Source organism: Amblyomma maculatum, chromosome 1 (genome assembly GCF_055883805.1).
Source record: "Amblyomma maculatum isolate TAMU_Amacu chromosome 1, ASM5588380v1, whole genome shotgun sequence".
NCBI lineage: Eukaryota > Metazoa > Arthropoda > Arachnida > Ixodida > Ixodidae > Amblyomma > Amblyomma maculatum.
In genome coordinates this window covers 112,379,586-112,387,896 of record NC_139344.1, presented here as the reverse complement: position 1 = coordinate 112,387,896, position 8,311 = coordinate 112,379,586, and the positions used below count along the sequence as shown (strand labels likewise).

The 8,311-nt window shown below is 45.6% G+C and overlaps 1 pseudogene; it reads left to right on the top strand.

Annotated features, from left to right (window-relative positions):
* Positions 1–1,514: 1,514 nt before the first annotated feature.
* On the top strand, positions 1,515–2,435 carry LOC146203511 (uncharacterized; annotated as a pseudogene).
* Positions 2,436–8,311: the final 5,876 nt, after the last annotated feature.

Below are 8,311 nucleotides of genomic sequence, written 5' to 3'. Positions count from 1 at the left end.
AGCAGGAAGTACGTGCGATAGCAATAGAACTTGCCTCAATTAAATCTTTCTACAGGAAACATCAGGAGGAGGCATTTAACAAAAACGTGTGTAACCTGTATGAACTATAGAATGTGAATCCCCTGGGTCATATACGGACGAAATTGCTAGCGTCAAAAGTGAATTACAAAGGAATGATGCGGAACGATACAGGGGTGCCTTACTTCGATCTCGTGTCAAGCGTGCTTGGCACTGCGAACGGCCGACGCGGCAAGCTTTGCTTGATGAACGTCATCGTAACGGCACATTGGTTACGAGTACGAGTGAGGTTACGTCCGCATTCGTGGATTATTACTCGATGTTGTTTAGGGCCACTCCTCCTGTAAAAAATTCTGACATTATCTGGCGTTTCACATCTCTGGTGACCCCTTTATCAGAAGATGATTGTTCTGTAATTCGTAGCCCTTTCACGCAGCAAGAGGCAGAAGTGGCAATTAATCAATTACCTCTCTCAAAAACGCCTGGTTCTGATGGCATTTCCTCTGAATTTTACAAAGCTTTTAAAACTGCTCTTGCTACTATCCTGCTAGATGTCTTTGTGATGAGTTTTGATCTAAAAGCTCTTCCCGAGACATTTACGAAGTGCCACACAGTCCTAATTCCAAACGGTACTGATGAAGAAAAATTACGCTCAGTGGAAGGCTAAAGACCAATCACACTGGCATATGTGAATTACAAGATTTTCGCCAAAATTTTATCAAATCGCCTACAGTTCGCAATGTCGGTTCTCATTGGCCTCACCAGACGTGCGGCTTGAGGGGCCGTGCCATACGAAGTAATGTACATATTGCGCGCACAATCCTCGATTCGTGCTCCTGCTCTCATGATCAGGTTGCTTTACTTCAGGTCGACCTCGCAAAAGCATTTGATCGAGTTTGTCATTCTTTCCTGTTTTCTCTTCTGGAACGAGCGAATGTTGGTTCTGTAGTGCTGAAGGGGGTGCAACTTTGCTGTAGAAATTGTTCGACTCATCTAATTGTAAATGGCCACCTATCAAGCCCCGTACCAATCAACTATTCTGTGAAGCACGGCTGTCCGATGTCTCCGCTGCTTTTTGCTCTTTACTTGGAACCACTTTATCTGAGTGTTTTACATAACAGTGATATCCATGGCTTCCCTCTCCTTGGAAATGAGGTTAAAGTGCTTACTTATGCGGATTATCTTGCGTTTTTCTGCACTGACAAACCAAGCATAGAAAAGTTATAGCCAGCATAGAACAATTTGGCATTGTTTCTGGTGCTCAAATGAATCACTCCAAGAGTTCCGGCCTTTAGTTTGGTTCGTGGGGCTCAACACCGCCTCTATATGCAGGAATTGAATGGTCATGTGTGCCCCCTAAATATCTGGGCGTTCCACTGCATGCATGTAAGTCAAGTGCAAATTACTGAAAAGAGCACGTTCAAGTCGTCCAGCGTTATGCTAATACATTTGTCCCTTATCGGCTTTCAATATACGGTCGGGCTCAGGCCTGCAACATGTTTTTGGCGACAAAACTTTATTACGTGCTGCAGGTCCTTCACTGTTCTAGGCATTACATCCAGCGTTTTCACCGAACATTTGCGACGTTTATTTGGTCATCCAATTTTGAACTGATTCGACGTGATAACCTATTCAGACCTGTTTGTGCAGTGGGGCTCCGCTTAGTGCATCTGTATGTAAGGCAGTTAGTTGCCCGTTTCTTCTTTTTTCGTGATTGTTCACATTCGATTATTAGAGCATTCCTACAAGTTAATTTCGTGAATTTGCTTCCTGACTTAGTGGTTTCCTCAGATTTTACTGACCGCCCGCAGTTACTAGGATTTGTGCAGGAAGTTTAGGCTTCGGTGACGTTTTTGACAGCACGATTCTCGAATGAGCACTTATATTCTGTTTCGCGCAAGAGACTATACAAGGAATTGATAGCAATGCTTTTTCCGCCACCACTGTATCGTTCTTTATACTTTTGTCTTAAGGGTCATGATGAGTTAAAGAGGGTGCGCAAAATGCAGATTTCTCCGTGCATGACAACATTTTTCTTTAAATTACACACCGAAGCTCTACCTGTTAACACATGGCTCCATAGGAAAAATATTTTTGTATCTTCTGTAAACTGCCATCTGTGTAACGTGCCTGAAACAATTGAGCACTGTTACATTAATTGCAATGACGCAATTCTTTTCTGGGATGTGCTGCTAAGAACTCTAAAGAAAAGCTTTGTTCTCAATTCGTACAGCTTGCGGTATCTTGCTGTTACACAATCTTATTACGAACAATATGACATGTTTTTCTTTATTGGACTTCATAGCTTGTGGAAGACACGCATGTTGGATCGCAACGCTGAACCTGTTGTTCCACCTAGACTCCATTTTAGCAGAATGATGCTGCAACTGAAGGACATTTAGAATGAAAATGACTTTCAACCTGATTGGTCTTCGCCGGTGACACGGGGTGTTTATCTTTGCCTGCCTTTTAGTTGTGTTTTCTGTAGTGAATCTCAGCAACGGCTGAGTGCATTGTAATTAGTCTGTGTACATAACCCTTTCTGTACATAGCCACGTGTAATAAATATCATGTCCGAAAAAAAAAAAACTGCGGCGATAGCAGAGTGCTTTCGTGCCTAGGCCGGGAATTTGATCTCTTCATTCTAGCGCGAGTTCAAAACCAAGTCGCGGCAATGCATTTTTTGCGGGCGCAGCAAGCGCATGCGCAATACATGAACTGCGCAGAATAATGACCTTTAAAAACGGTATACCAGCACTACCCCTACTGCAAAGCTACCACCATAAGCATAATCGACCATGCGCCTAATACGGTTCCGACCGCATCTATCAGTGCCACTGTCAAACAGAAAGCTGAAGAAACAGCCACAACGCTAGCCATTTTCTCCACGCTCCCCCTAATACTACATTCACCATCACAGACTCACGGGACATTCGTCAAAACTACTGCAAGAGCCTAGTATCCTCGTATGCGGTAAGTATCCTCAGACCTATACGCCACCAGCTCATGCAATATTACGTGAGGTGGAGCCATGGCCTCGGATCCCTTCCTGGGAACCAGCGTGCACACATTGCCCCCCGCACAATCGTCACTTCGCCACCAGGAACCCTCGTCAAGCGCAGTCCCTCACCGGAGCCAGTACCGAATCAATGCGCGTCTCCTCCAGCATCAACGCATGGCAGGGGCAGAGATACCCAACAAGCAACGGCAGGTCGCCGTCTGGCGATAAAGTTTAGTTTCCCGCACAAACCACATCCCAAAATTTAACCCATTTCCACACTGTAATGAATATCCTTCCTTACATCACCCCACCTGGCCGTGCCGATTAAATCCGGAAGTCCCCTTGTCACCAAACCCTTCCCAGGGGAAGCCGTAGTGTGCGTCTCGGATCCGGATGACCAGCGCAAGCTGGTAGACCAGGCCACGTTTACGACAGCCACAGCAGAAGACCTGAACTGAAGGCCCAATCCGGACAGGTGAATTCTTACTGTCGAATGTTTTACAGCATCGTCACAAACATCGACAAAGTAAAACGAAGCGCGGGTGTCTGGCAAACTGCCTAGCTTCGTTCGGGCAATCGATGAAGCGAAGATCAAAAGTGCCGCACTGGTATAATTCGGATTGCCCCCATGCACATAAGGTTGTTGTGAATTGGCACTAGCTGGTAAATGCAAAAAATGTCGCTTGGCGTGCTTCGGTTTACTTCTGGGGCACCTCTACGTCACCCTGTAGCCTTGATCCTTCGCAGTTTGTTCATTTTTAGAACGACATCGTTACAGGCCGCATTTTGCAGAAAAGTTGGCGTTATTAGGCGAAAGTCACGCACATGCCTCTGGAAGGTGACATGGCCGGCCACCGACCAGTAGCTGGATTGTGTGAAGTCACGAGACCTTATGAGATGCCCGAGTTCGCCGGCGCTGCGTGAGTACAGTTGCAATCAATATGAAGGTGATCGCTCGAGCCGCAACCGAGACAAGGAGCAGCGCCACGTTACGTCATCACCTTCCGTGGCGAGGGAAACATCTTGATAGCCCCTTCCTTCCTCCATGATAGCCCCTCTCTCTCTTTTCGTTGTTCCTGTAACAGCTGACACTCCCCGCTAGCTAGTAACAAGTTTTTCTTTTTTTTTTTTCACGCGTCATGAAGCAGGATGCGGTGACAGGCTCCGATAAATCTGGAATGTTCGCCGAAAGCTCCACCCTAGCGCTTCGCAGCGATGTTTATCTTTTATTTTGTATTATTTTATTCTAGGACCGTTGAACTACGTTCTGTTCACCTTATCAGCTTGCGCACAGAGGCGCCATTATTAGCCAATATTTGAGGCAACGACAGACAAACAAGGTTGGTATGACAGGGAAGAAAACAGAAAAAAAAAGCCGGCGAGTTAGTCAGGGGGGTGATGCTTGTAGCCCGGAAGAGCGTAGAAGGGCAAGAAGGCAGCGCAATCATTATCTCCGCAGTTCCAAAATCAGCCGCTATGCAGCCTGAAAACCCCACCGGTCGGAGCTCCCGCGATCACCTTCATATTGATTGCGACTGTACTTGGGTTCCACCTTATGAGGTAAGAATCGAACCCCCCATCTCGGGTGAAAAAAACTACTCCTAGCAAGCACGACCCTAAAGCCTGGTTAAAGCGGGGCTTTATTCAACGTCGTGTAGTATGCACACAATGTGGTGTCTTTTGACTGTATTCTGATGAGTATGTGCGAGATAACAAAAGGCACACGTTAAGGGAGTGGTGATAAGGCGAGCTGCAAAACGCACGTATGCGGACGAGGACCCGCAAGGGAAGCAGCAGATGGAAGTCACTAAAGCTGTCGCGTGTATCTTTAAAGGAAGAACTTCAGTGTTTACTTCTGCTTTTATTTTCTACAAGCTTCGCGAGTATCCAGCCCCTTCTAAAATTCGTTCTGCATATGTTTTCGAAATGGCGCTGCAAGAAAAAAAAAAAAAAAAACCGAAGCACTGTGGCCCGACGCGCACTAACCGTGGTATATACAACGCGGCCATAGCCCGCAATACTAGCTAGACGCAGTAACAGACAGAGCAGAAACGAAGACGACGGAGCCAGAACAACGAGAAAAACGCAGCGTTTGTTTCAGACAAAATTTCTACTTTCTACGCGCACAGTGCGGCCGATGCTGCAATGAAACACGCAGAGATAAAAAGAACACAAAGTTGTCAGAGCAAGAACAGAGGCGAAAGAGGAGTATCCCATCCGGATCGATTGCACACTGATTTGCATGCCCATTTAATCTCTTCGCTGCGTCGATGAATCCGCTGCGCTTGGCTTAAAAAGTTCCTTACATTGCTGGAAATGAAGCGCTGATGGTAGAGCCGCGAAATCTCTTCTGCCGGTGTAACTTCCGAGGCGGTACGAAGTGGCTAAGCGCGCACTTTGGTGAATCCGCTGTGACCGGTAGAAGCTCTGTTTGGGCCACCTCTGCGATTATGCTGGCAGAAATTTACCGCAAGGGTGCCGTGAGCGCCAGCGCGCCATCAGTGGATCACTGCCGCAAACAAGTGAGCGATTTCAGTCGAGCGAAGGGCATTCATTGGCGCCGAGAAATGATTAGATGGGCGTGCAAATCAGTCTGCATGTGTTGTCGCCTTCCTTTTGAACACAGTATTTCCGTTTGCTTTTACCTTTTACTCTTTTCGTCCTTTTATTCCCTTTTTATCTCGCCGTTTCCCCTCTTGCACCCTGACTGTTTCAGATGCCCCCATGGCGTCGGCTTTAGGCACTGCTATGGTTGCGTGCGCACAGGAAGAATACTAATTTCCTTTAACTGATCATTGCGTGGCCCTAGCGGTCTTGTCACGGTCTTCATTTCTGCTATCTTTTTTTCACTCTAGATTAACCGCTGGTCCATATACGATCCCTCCAAGTTTGTTTGACATTACGTGCCTCTAAACAAAGCGCTAATTCGTTCCTACGCATTCCTGAACCGAATAAAAGAAAAAAAAAAGGGGGGGGGGGGGTGGCTTTCTCAGATTGAAATTGAAGTTAGATACTGTAGACTGCTTGCGTGTATGAATGCGGAAGGCTCGAAGAACCTGCCCGTAAAATGTTTTAGAGCAAGGTTTTCGACATGTGCTATTAGTTCTTCTTACTGATTGTTCACGATGTGCGTCTGCATATTACACGTGGACTGCAATGCTTTATGCGGCATCTGGGAGGCGTGTCCGCCAAAACCTATATTTGAAACCATACAACTGGAAGTACCGGTACGGACAAAAGTGAACGGAGCACGAAATTTTCTTCTAAAAGTTTTTTTCACGCGTTGCGTAATAGAAACTGGCAATCGTGGTACGTACGGACCGGTACTAGACGCCAGTGCCTCTTTCACTTGGACAAATATTGTTTTCTTATCTCCAGTGCACGAGGCGTGATTTTAATTAAACGAGAAATTATGCTCCGTTTATTTATGTCTGCACCTGTACATATGTCGCTTATGTCGATGCTCTGTAGTTTAGAAGAACTTCTTGTTGGGCTAGTTGGTGCATGACTTTGTTGTTAAGCGCGAGTTGCGCACACATAAAAGACGAACTCCATCGTTCTCTTCCTGTGTTTGTTCTTTATGTCTGCGCAACTCGTACTTAACAACAAAGTCGCTGCTGCGAGTCCCAGTCGCAAGCAAGTCTATAAATTGACTAGCACAGGTATACGCTATGTGCAGCGAGAAGTCGCATGGCATCCCCCGGAACGCTCTTTGGTACGAACGTCGGGAAACCTGATGCCATGTGGTGTTCGGCCAATGGCAACTGCATATGTATACACGAACGATATGTATAGACTACCTGCAGTGGCGGTGGCACCGGTTGCGGATGGGTTTGGACGCTTGGACACAACTCGTTCTTCGTGCAGCAGTCAGGGAGGCCAAGCATGCTCTCATGCTTTCTTTCACGAGACACTTCCCTCACTTCTATCAAGTAACCAATCGAAGGTTTGACGCATTATCAAACTCTCAGCAAAAACTGTCATATCGCTGGTAGATTTTGACGACCATCCCGTGCGCAATGAAGACTGCTGTTATGTTTTGAACGCTGTTTTTACAAATTTTTTTTTTTTCTGATTCTTCAACTACTGCTGTGCCTAGTTTGTGCAATTGCAATTTTTTTCCTATGGACCCGATAGTTGTTGACTCTGTCGAGATAATGAACTTAATTCATAAGTTAAAGCTCTCATCCTGTTCTGGCAGCGACGAAATCCAAAATTTCTGAAAAATACAGAAGTGTATTCATTCATTTTATTATCGCATATTTTCACACAATCCATTCAGTGTTCCACTTTGCCCGCACGACTGAAAAGTGGGGAAGGTGGTTCCGCTATTTAAATCAGGCAAGCCGCAACACTTAATTACCGACAAATCTCCTTAACTAGCATTCCATGTAAAATTTTAGAACATATTGTTACGGGGGAGAGAACGTGTGGACGACGAAGTGGTGTGGTCGTAGACGACGACCACCGAGGAGCGCGTGCAAGATGAAGGGCTATTCCTGAAGACGGCGACGCAGACAGTGTGCATGCTCAACGACTCTTGAAGTCTATCCGCCGAGTTCTGCCCTTCGCAGCGCAAGTCCTACCTAACACATCCCCGTAACAATATCATCTACTCTAACCTTGTCTCTCCTCGAATCTAACTCTTTCTTCAGCTCGGCTCAACATGGCTTTCGTATATACTACTCTTGTGAAACTCAACTTCTTACTTTTACCCATGACATAGCTTCAGCCCTTTATTGTAATATGCTTACTGACTGCATTTTTCTTGATTTGGCGAAAGCGTTTAATAAGGTTCCTTATAACTTATTATTACTAAAGATAAGTATGTTAAATATCGACCCTAATATACTAAAGTGGATTGAATGCTTTCTAACAAACCGTTCTCAGTATGTAATAGCTAATGACTGTGCTTCACCATCTTGTTTAGTGAAATCTGGTGAACCTCAAGGTTCTGTATTAGGTCCCTTACTTTTCCTAATATATATACATTACCTCCCTGCATGCGCTAATTCTGTTATCAAACTCTTTGCTGACGACTGGGTCCTTTATCGCACAATAACTACACCCTCTGGCAGTCTTCTTCTACAAGCCGACCTCAATAATATTTCTAACTGGGGTAGCATATGGTTAATGACTCTTAATAATATTAACAAATGTAAGCACATGGCAGTCGACAGCCTTTAATGGCTCATCGTTGTCGTCAGCAAGTGTCACACTTTTGCGGCGGCTCTGCAACTTAAAAACTAACTTAATAAACGACGTCTTGCAGCGGGGAATCGAACCTCCATA